Source organism: Stegostoma tigrinum, chromosome 29 (genome assembly GCF_030684315.1).
Source record: "Stegostoma tigrinum isolate sSteTig4 chromosome 29, sSteTig4.hap1, whole genome shotgun sequence".
In the NCBI taxonomy this organism is placed as follows: domain Eukaryota; kingdom Metazoa; phylum Chordata; class Chondrichthyes; order Orectolobiformes; family Stegostomatidae; genus Stegostoma; species Stegostoma tigrinum.
Genome location: NC_081382.1, coordinates 38,252,283 through 38,263,001, shown reverse-complemented (window position 1 = coordinate 38,263,001; position 10,719 = coordinate 38,252,283). Strand labels below are relative to the sequence as shown.

The following is a 10,719-nucleotide window of genomic DNA, read 5'->3' as shown; positions in this document are numbered from 1 at the left end:
TTCTCTCAGATATTGCCAGACCTATTGAGCATTCTGTACGTTTGTTTCAAATTTCCAGCATCAGCAGTATTTTGTGATTGCACCCCTGCCCAATATTTCTCAGTCACAAATACCTGAAATATCTGTCCCTTCTCAATTGTACACTTTCAAGAGAGTCTGGTTTAAATCAACAAACTGGAGGTGATGAGGTTCAGTGGCACAGTGGCTCAGCGGTTTTTACCATTGCTGCACAACACCAGGGACCCGTGTTTGATTCCAGCCTTGGCTGTCAGACTGTGTGGAGTTTGCACATTCTCCTCATGTCTCTGGGTGCTCTGTTCTCTTCCCACAGTCCAAAGATTTGCACGCTAGGTTAATTATCCATGATATAAATGCACGGTTACAGGGGTAGGGTAGGGTTGTGGGTCTGGCTGGGATGGCCATCGGAAGGTTGCTGTGTACTCAATGGGCCAGATTGCCTGCTTCTGCACTTAGGGAATCTGTGTAGTGGTATTGTCACTCACCTATTAATCCAGCCAAGTAATGTTCTGGTGACATGGGCTCAAATCCTGCCATGGCAGATGAAGGCTGAATTCAATAAAAATCTGGAATTAAAAATCTGATTATTGTGGGGAAAGAAAAAAAATTTGGTTCACTGATCTACTTTAGAGAAAGAAATCAGCAACCTACTTGTGATTCCAGATCCCAGCAAAGAGATCCTGTCTTAACTGGTTCCGAGATACTAGGAACTGCAGATGCTGGAGAATCTGAGACAACAAGATGTGGAGCTGGATGAACACAGCAAGCCAAGCAGCGTCAGTGTGTTCATCCAACTCTACACCTTGGTATCACGGTCTTAACTGGGGTTGGTTAGCTCAGATAGTTTGTAGGAGGTTTGTGATGCAGGGTGACAGCAACAGCATGGGTTCAATTCCCAAATAGGCTGAGGTTACCATGAAGGACTCTCCTTCTCAACCTCTCCCCATGTCTGATGTGTGGCTACCCTCAGGTTAAACCATCACCACTCTATGGTGAGAGAGCAGCCTTCTGCTCTGGCAAGACTGAAGTGATTTTACTCTTCACTGCCCTTGGGTCAATTAGTCCAGGGATTCTCCATCTACATTGGTCTGGGAGCTTTGCAGATGACACCAAAATTCTTGGTATAGTGAACAGCTTACAATGAGATCTTGATCAATTTGGTCAATGGGCTGAGAAGTGATGGATGAACTTTAATTTGAATAAATGTGAAGTTCTGCATTTTGGTAACACAAACAAGGACAGAATTTATATAACTAATGGCAGCACCTTAGATGGTGTTGTAGAACAGAATGGTCTAAGGATTCAGGCACATAATTCTTTGAAATTTGTGTCACAAGTAAATAGGTTGGTTAAGAAGGCATTTAACATGCTTGCCTTCATTGTTCAGATCTTTTGAATATAGAGGTTGGGACATCGTGTTGAAGTTGTACAAGATGTTGGTGAGGCCTGTTCTGGAGTACTGTGTGCGCAGTTCTGGCCATCCTGTTATACGAAGGATATTATTAAACTGGAGAGGGTTCATAAAATATTTATCAGGATGTAGCCGAGATTGGAAGGTTTGAGATAAAAATAGACTGGAAGGTCTGGTACTTTATTTACTGGAGCATAAAAGTTTGAGGAGTGACCTCACAGAGGTTTGTAAAATTATTAGGGGTTTGGATAAGGTAAATGACAAGTGTCTTTTCCCTAGGGTTCAATATACTAGTTGGTATATTTTTAAGGTGAAAGGAGAAAGATTTAAAAAGGACATGAGAGGCAACTTTTCTGCGCAGTGGCTTGTGTGCAGAATGATCACAGAGGAAGTGGTGGATACAGGTACAGTTACAATGTTTACAAGGCGTTTGGATAAGTTCATGAAAAGGAAAGGTTTGGAGGGATATGGGCCAAGCGCAGGCAGGTGGGACTAGTTTAATTTGGGAATATGCTCGGCGTGGACTGGTTGAACCGAAGGATCTGTTTCCATGCTGTAATGGGCCAGGAAAGAAAGTTGTCCGGGTTTGTTTACAGGTGGGCGGGGTTTGTTGCTGGGATACCGTGTGATCGGCGGCTTGCGGCAACATCACATCCGTTACTAAGACGGCTGATTTCCGGTGCGGTCGAAAGCTGCGTTCGGTCTCTTTTGCACTTAGTCACAGAGTGAGGGACAGAGGGGAAGGAAAACGAGAGTGTTGTAGCTGTATGGAGTTAACGCCCAGGTACAGGAATGTCGTTGTGTTTATGTTTTATTTCGTTCATTTTTCCCCCCCTTCCTTGGGATGGGGTGGGGGTCGGAAAGGGCAGGCTAAAGGCCGGGTGTTGCCGGGGCAATCGCCTTAGCGACGGACGGGGACTGGACTAGACGCGCCACTGCGCATGCGCTCCGCTGGCTGGTACCCCTGGCGCGGACGGGCGCCTCAAGCCTGAAGTTTTCCCAACCAGCGAGGGTGGGAATAGGAAACTTCAGAGCTTTCTTACTTTCTGAAAATTGTTTCAGCGCACCCATAGGCACCCATCTTCCAAGCCCTGTTGGGGTATCGAGTGTAGTGGAATTTGCAATTGCCCTGAATGCTGGGCCCCCTTCTTGGTTGCTTTCCATTTTTAGAAACTGCCTCTTATTCCCCTCCACAGTGGCTTCCTGCTCCATTGGAATAGGCCAATTCAGACGCTATACATGAGCGGATCCTTAATCATCCCATCAGTGCAAATTCTAATTTTGTTTTATATTCTGTTAAACGTTTGTAAGTATACTCTGTTTATCAGTAATCTTTAGTATATTTTTGGAAGCCTCAGTTGACACACGCCTTTGATGCACGTCTTGTCTAACAATTTTTTTTCTAAGAGGACCCGACTCTCGTTAGGAATTTCAGATATAATGCGAGAACTGTAATTGTTTTAATTTGTTGAGATTTATTGGGCTAGAAATGATTCATGTTTTTGCAGATCTAGTTGAAATTATGTGTATGTTTCCGTGCACGTACTTTAACTACTCTTTTGTAATCTGAAAGTTCTGAGGTGATTTTTAAAAAGTGACGCCTACGCAGTTTGTTATGTAGATTTTTTGCAATATGTCACTTGTGATTGAAATAGTTTAAGTTCACTGCTATGTCGTATCGCTAATGTAAATAGAGCATTCTAATTGTTACCCTGCAACAGTCGATTGCTGAGGTATCTACAAACCCGATATCAGTACGTGGCACAACGCTTTGAATAGGCACTTGCCCTGGTGTAGATTACTTCCATTCATTTAAAATGAGTGTAGTGGGTTTATTTCTCTGCAAATGTGTACAAATTATGCACCAGAATCTAATTTGTCCAAAAATAATGCTATACTGGGGTAGGATAATCATGACCTCTGTGTATTCCCCTTTTGAATAAATGATAAATAGGAGCAGTGAGATGTTGATATCAGTTTGGAGTGTAAAAATGAATGAATGGATCTGCCATTTCATCGCTAGCTGTGACTTCCAAGACTTTCATGTTGCCTTATGTGGATGACAGAGAACAAACCTTGGATAACCTTATTGTGACATGATATCAAAATTTGCTTGAGAGCCATGTTAGCTGGAATTTACCAGTATTATCTCTCATTTGAATAATGTGGCTGTGGTATGGTGCCGTGGGTTTGAAACTAATCCTTCTAGTGGAAGGATAACCTATTACTGGAGGTCACAGAAGTGGATTTCTCTTGACTCTGATGACTGATTAATCAATTTGCATGTGTATGAAGCTGGGAATTCTGGAAAAAAATGTCGTGCAGATGTGTCCAGTCACCAGGCTTCTAGAGTTTGAAGATGGTAGAGACAGTGAATGGAACTGCCTATGAATAACTTTAATTTTAATAATTCTAATTTTAAAATCCTATTTAAACACACAAGTATGTAAGAAAAGTTGAAAATGAGTAAAGGTCATTTGGCCCATCAAGCATCACATTCTGCATTTTGTGCAGCCTCGAATTCAGCTACATTTCCACTCTTCCTCAGTTCTGCCTGTTCTGTTTTTTAAACTTAAATGCTTTGTTTAAAAAAAAAAGCAGATTTCCATAAATACAGATGACCTAATAACATACTTTATAGTATTCAACTTCTTAATACCAGAAAATTTAGCTCTTAAAATTGGTTCAGGGACATTCCATTAATTTATTTTCTTCTCAAATATTAAGACAAACCGCAGGTCCAAATGTTGATCACGGGTTTTAACTGACTAAGCAGTTTACAACATCTTTAATTTGTATTTTCATATGTTTGAAGTAAAGGCTTCAAAATTTGTATAGGAGGATAAATGGAATAATAAGTTCTGAATTATTCGAAAGTTTTTAAAATTCTATTAAAAGGCCAAGACATTAGAAATTTGCTGAAGGTTTAGAAAGTATTATTATGAGCATTGTACAAATTTCAGTTCCTGAAGATAGAATTAATTTTTTAAAATGGAAATTTGTTTAGACGCTAACTGAATAAATCAAAGTGTGAGGCAATGTTTTTCAGTTGTGAAATATTCACAATTTCCTCTGCAATTTTCCTTTCCATTTATAAATGCAATGTTTCTGTGGGGGTTTTCCATTATAAATACTTGCATAAAATGCTGGCATGGAATCAGATTTAGGGGCTGGAAGTACGTTTACATATTCTGAGGATTATAAGGTTATTTTAATCAGTCTGTTCGGAGAAGTATGATGCATAACTGAAGCAGGTGGGCATTGAATTAGGCTTTTTGGCCCAGAAGTAGGGATACTACCACTAAAACACTGAATATACCAATGCTAAATAAATTAGTGTGTTCAAAGTGACTCAATACCACCTTGTTCAAATGCATTTAGAAATGGGTAATAAGTAATGGCCTTTCCAAGGATGCCTGTACTTCTAGAAATAGTTCCCTCTGCATTTGGGGCTGTTCTTGTTTTGATTCTCTCCATAGTTGGATTTTGAATGCATAGTAACGTCACTGCAGAGCATGTTCTGCTCAGTGTACTAGTTCTGTATTATTTCAGCTGGGTATTGAGCATCTTTTTGCTGTTTCAATGATGCTTCCATAATTTAGTTTCAGTTGTGCACATGCTGAGTCTATTATTGCTCATTGGCCCCTTTCTAAGTCCTTGAGTGCAGTTTCAGTCCCTTTTTTTATTATTTTTCTTGTCATTGGTGTGTTCAACTTATATGAATCTTCCATAAAGTAGTTGATGACGGGCTCAGTCTCATCGTGAATGATATGGTCTGGAGTTTTTTTCCCCACTCAGTAATTCCTGTATTCATTTACCATTTTACGAGCTTTTCATTTGCAAAACTCACTTCCCAGTACATGTTTTGAAAGGCATTTTGAGTTGACTGTGTTCTGTGGCGCTGAGCATTTTTGCCATTGTGATTGTCATCAAATTCCAGTTTCAAAGACTTTATAGCTCAGCATTGGAAAATACTATAATTCACGCAATCAATTCAATACTGTTTGCAAACAGATAATCTAGAAATATACTAACCCTATATCAGAAGGCAAAGGAAAATGATTTTAATAGCAAAAGAATCCTGAGGTTCTTAAAATCTGACTAATAAACGCAGTGTAATTCTAAACTCCAGTACATATTCCCTTGTTCTCCTTCAGCTTCGCCAGTGCAAAATTCTAATTAGGCATTTTGAGTATTTTGGTTAGACCATTTTAAGGACTAGAACGTGATATGACTGTTTAGGAATGTCTTTTCATTGCTAGATCATACAGAACAGTTTAAAGGGCAATTTGTTGCTTATCAGTCCAGCATGTATGGTGGGTGGCCCCATGGTAGTTAGCATTGCTGCCGCCAAAAGTATCAGGGACCCACATTCAGTTCTGGCAAAGGGTGACTGAGGAGTTTGCATGTTCTCCCCATGTCTGTGTGGGTTTCTCCAGTTGCGCTGGTTTCCTGCCACAGCCCAAAGGTATGGAGGTTAAGTGCCTTGGCGTGCTAAATTTCCAAGTGGTCTCCAGGGATATGCAAATTAGGTGGTTTAGCCAGGGTAAATGTGGGGCTGTTGGAGGGTATCTGGGTAAGGACGCTCTTCAGAGGGTCGGTGTAGACTAGATGGGTGAGATGCCCTGTTCTGCCCTGTAGGAATTCTATATTTTTTTAAATGGCAGACTCCTGGTTATTCAAGACTAATTTTCCAAGCTCTTAGCCTGTCCCAAATACTTGCTCAACTTTGTCTTTTTAAAAAGACAAAAAGAAAGCAGTTAGTGTGGATAGCTATTCTATAACTGAGAAGAGACACATTGCTGTATAGCCTTAGCATGGAATAATGGTACAGCCTTTTCGAGTCAGTAATTGAAAATTGTTTGATAAAATGATCTGGTAAACCAGTGATAATAAGAGCTGGAGAATCCGAGTTAACAAGGTGTAGAGCTGGATGAACACAGCAGGCCGAGCAGGAAGGCTAATATTTCAGGCCTAGAGAAGGGTCTGTGCCAGAAATGTCAGCCTTCCTGCTCCTATGATGCTGCTTGGCGAATCAATGAGTTGTGGAAAAGCATATGCTTCACCCTAATATTTTATAGTGTTAAGAGAGCAAATGAATTGTTACTAGTTCTGCTGCTTAGTCTTTAAGTACTGTAACTTTGAATTTTATAAATCCTTCAGTAGATTATCAAATATGTTTTGGTACATGGAATTTTATCTAGCTTCTAAAGCCTTCATTGTTAGAGATTGAAAGTGGTGTCCTTTTGTGAATGTTGCTAATGTTCTCATACTGAAGCTAAGGATTAGATAAGCTATATGCCAGATTGGTAACTAACTAGCCAGGATTGGTTTTTATGCCATGCATTTACTTATGTGGAAACTCCAAATGAAGTCTTGTGTCTTCTACAAAGAAACAAAATGTATTTTAAGATAGTTTCTGTGTCTGTGAAAGGAATTGTTGCTGGTCTCATTAAGTCTTAAAATATTTTACACTAGGAGCGTGCTGACTGATTGTGGGTTTCTAAGAAGTGCAAATCTTGCCATGAGGTGTGGAATATTATGCAGTATTGATTTGATTTAATCTGTATTTTTAGCAGAGCTAGATCTAATGTTCATGTGTGAATAAGCCTCATGCGTTGGCAGTTTCAATTTTCCTGTAGAGGATGTGTCCTTGAGTAGTGTTAACTGAGACTATCTGACCACTTATGACATCTGTCATTTGTAAAGCTTAGCCTTGATATTATTGTTGTCTGGGTACACGTTTCCTCTACATTTTCCCCATCCCTTCCCGGCAGGAACTTTGCCACGCCTCACTTATTGTCACTAGGTATAAGCTACTTGTTCATGGCAGCCATCATAGCAATCATCATCATCTTCATTCAATTGATCCTTTTTCTAACAATATCACTCGGAATCACTCACTGATCTGGTCTCCTCTGTCAGCAGTGTCATCTTTTGGATGAACCATTTAAAGCCTGTTTATGATCTTGTGTGGTTGTATAAGATTCTGTGCAGTATTTTGAACCAGAGCAGGGGTGATTTCTCTGGTGTCCAAGCCAGTAATTACCCATCAGTTGGTATTACTTGCACGAACTTTGATATTTACTTTTTTTATACAAATGCTGACAAAATAAAAATGAATATTGTAATAAAGCTGAACGTTAATGTCAGAAGTCTCGAAAGAAGCCAGTACATTATGAATTAAAAGGCTGATGGCATGGTATTTTAAAGTTGGAGCTGAGCTTCTGAATCATACTTTGTGATCTTGGGGTCAGTGAAGTAGGATACAGCTACTGGAGTCTTTTGGGCTTTAGGTGAAAGATAAGTTGGCAAAGCTCCATTGCTCATAAAATTCTTAGAGCTTTTTCCACAGTAAACATCCTTGTAATCATGAAACTGTGCCCTGTGATAATATCAGATTTTAAACTCTTGCTAAAAATAATGTGAATCTGATGGGTTGGAAGTAACATCTTTGCCTCATACAGTGGTTTTAAATGGTCTTGCCTCTTTCCACCAGTTGGGAATCATCCGAGTTTGTTGACAATAAAGTGACGAGTTCTGTGACAGCTGTTTCACTTCTGATTTAAGCTAACTGTTCAGTCATTTATTTGCATGACCTAGAATAGAAGGTTAAATAAAATGTACAGGCCTGGACAGTGGCAATGCTATGTAAATAGCACAGTGTGTGCCTTCAAGTCATTTCACAACTTCCTAAATTTGATGCGAGGTAACAGCATGGTTTCAGTATGTGGGCTGAAAATACCATTTGCTGTTCATACTGTTAATTAAATGTTTTAACACACAGTATGGCAGAATGATCCCTCCAAGTTTTTAACTATTGCAAGCAGTTTAACTTCTGGTGTTGTGCACTGTGGAACAAAGACTCATATATGGCTATTAGTTAAACTGTGTGTGTGTGTGTGTGTCCATTATTTGTCCTTTTAATCCTGCACTTAACTTGTTGACATGCCATTTAGCTCTCATTTCTTTACAGTTTTTTTAAAATTAAATTTAGCCAATATCTCCATCTCAGAGGCAGTTGAATCTGTTTCAACACAACAGCAATGGTGAGGCAAGGAGGATGCTGACAGAACAAATTTTATAGTGAGTGTTGGGCTGGGAGTGTGATTTTCTTAATCTGGTTTTTAAAACGAGCTGCTGATTGGGTTTTAAAACCCAATGTCGGGAGGGAACTCAGAAAAGCAACTTTTCATTTCAATTATACATATATCACAGTAGTTCATTTATCAGAATTCTACCCATTCGGTGAAATGGCTGAAGACCCATAACAAAAATCTTAATTACAGAATGTGATTTTTCCAGAAAACTAATTAGAATTCACAGCACAGCTTGGCCTTCAACAAAGCAGTGGAAGGTGCCATCAACATCGCTGTCAAGTGCCTTTAACAAAGCTATAAGCTGATTCTCAGTTTGGACTCTGCCGGGGTTGCTCGGCTTCTGATCTCGCTTTGTCCAAGCACGGACAAAAAAGCTTAACTCTAGAACTGAGGTGAATGGGTGTCATTGAAACACTGAGGTCAGTATTTGACTAACTGTGACTTTAAGGAGCTAGACTAAAATTGATGTAGCTGGAAGTTTGAAGGGAGAGAGTTCTCCATTGGTTGGAGTCAAACCTGGCACAAAATATTGAGGCTCTTGGAGGTTAGTTATTTCAAACCCAAACCCATTGTTGCAGGAATTCCTCAGGGTAGTGTCCCAGACCAAACCCTGCAGCTGCTTCATCAATGACATCTCCATCAGGAAGTCAGAAGTGTGATGTTCACTTTCTCCAGCAACATCTGTGACTCCTCAGATACCAAAGCAATCTGTAACCATCTGCAGCAAGCCTGGAAAACATTCAGACTTGTCAGCACGAGTGCTAGAAAGTAGCCATCTACAACAAGAGGGAAATTAAAAATCTCCCATGACATTACTATCTGAATTGTCCACTATCAACAACCTGGGTATTACTGTTAACCAAAAAATGAACTGGCCACCATATTTGCAATATAAAAAGTGGACTGCAAGATGTTGATTTGTAAGCTAGTTCCTGCAGAAACAAGAATTCTAGATAAACGATGAGTGGAAAAGTTTACATTAATAGATTTTTTTTATATGGCTTAGGGGGCCAAATATTTTTGGGATACAAGTATTTGTGCTGGCTAGGGTCAATCTTTGTTTGAAAGCTAATGAATTTTAGATGTTTCTGACCACCTGAAGACTGCAGATGTGGATTCAAGGCAGGTGCAAGATTTTGTGATCGTCAAATAATGGTATTGGTTCAGTTTTGAGGGAGCACTTTGATTAGCTCGTATTTATTATAAAATATTTCTGAAAACTGTAAAGGCTGGAATGGGAAATGGCATTTTCTGTGGTCTTGGGAAACACTTTTTTTGCACAGTACATTTACAGGATTGTGCAATTTATATGCTGAACACTTCGCTCAGGAAAAATGTGTTGATGTGTGCCAATCTCGGAAGGCTCTATAGTGCTAGTGTTTCTATGACAGACTTTCGTTTCTGTTTTTTAATCCTGTAAACTTTGCATAAGCAGTTTTCAAGAAATTTTGCTTTGCTATTTTACACATGCTGCATTAAAATAAATTTTAGTCAGTTTTGGTGAAGGAGTCATGTACTTCAAACTTATTTAAGAATGTCTGTAGGAAGAGTGAACAGTACAGCATGTTTTACTCACCATTGCTGCAATTGTCTCATTTTAGGTATGTAATGACTCAATAAAAGCTGGCATTGCTCAGAATACTATGCCCCATGTATGTTAAAAGGCATGATGGAAAATTATTGGCATTATGCTGAATTCCAGGTATCTGAGCTGAAACCTCAAGTGCAAGAAAGAAAAAAGCTTGCAGTTATGTAGCATCTTTCTTGACTTCTGTTTCCTGAAAAATATGCTCTCCAGCCAATAAAATTTGCTTCTGAAGTGTTGTTACTGTTGTAATCTGACATTCATTGACACATTGGCTTGGACTTAATTGACTTATAATAAACTATTGATTTTAGAGGCATAGAGTGGATACCCAAAGACTTTTTCCCAGGGTGGAAATGGCTATTGAGGGGCCATAATTTGGAGGAAGGTATAGGGGAGATGTCAGAGGTACGCAGGGAGTGGTGGGCGTGTGGAACGCGCTGCCGGCAGTGGTAGTGGAGTCAGATACTTTGGAGACTTTGAAGAGACTCTCGGATAGGCACACGGAGGATAGCAAAATGTAGGGTATGCAGGTTAGTTTGATCTTAATAGGGTAATAGGCTGGCACAACATTGTGGGCCGAAGGGTCTGTACTGTTCTATGTT

At 39.7% G+C, this 10,719-nt stretch overlaps 1 protein-coding gene across 2 annotated transcripts in view; it reads left to right on the top strand.

Moving 5' to 3' along the window:
* Positions 1 to 2,098: 2,098 nt before the first annotated feature.
* The window catches only part of LOC125465503 (nucleus accumbens-associated protein 2-like), a 96,221-nt gene continuing 87,600 nt past the window's right edge, over positions 2,099 to 10,719 (top strand). The window contains exon 1 of one of the 2 annotated variants that reach the window (XM_048559106.2): positions 2,099 to 2,213. The gene's annotated coding sequence lies outside the window, so the exon portion shown is untranslated. Of the gene's footprint in view, positions 2,214 to 2,411; positions 2,736 to 10,719 lie in introns of those variants that run through there. The other variant, XM_048559107.2, reaches the window with a different exon arrangement.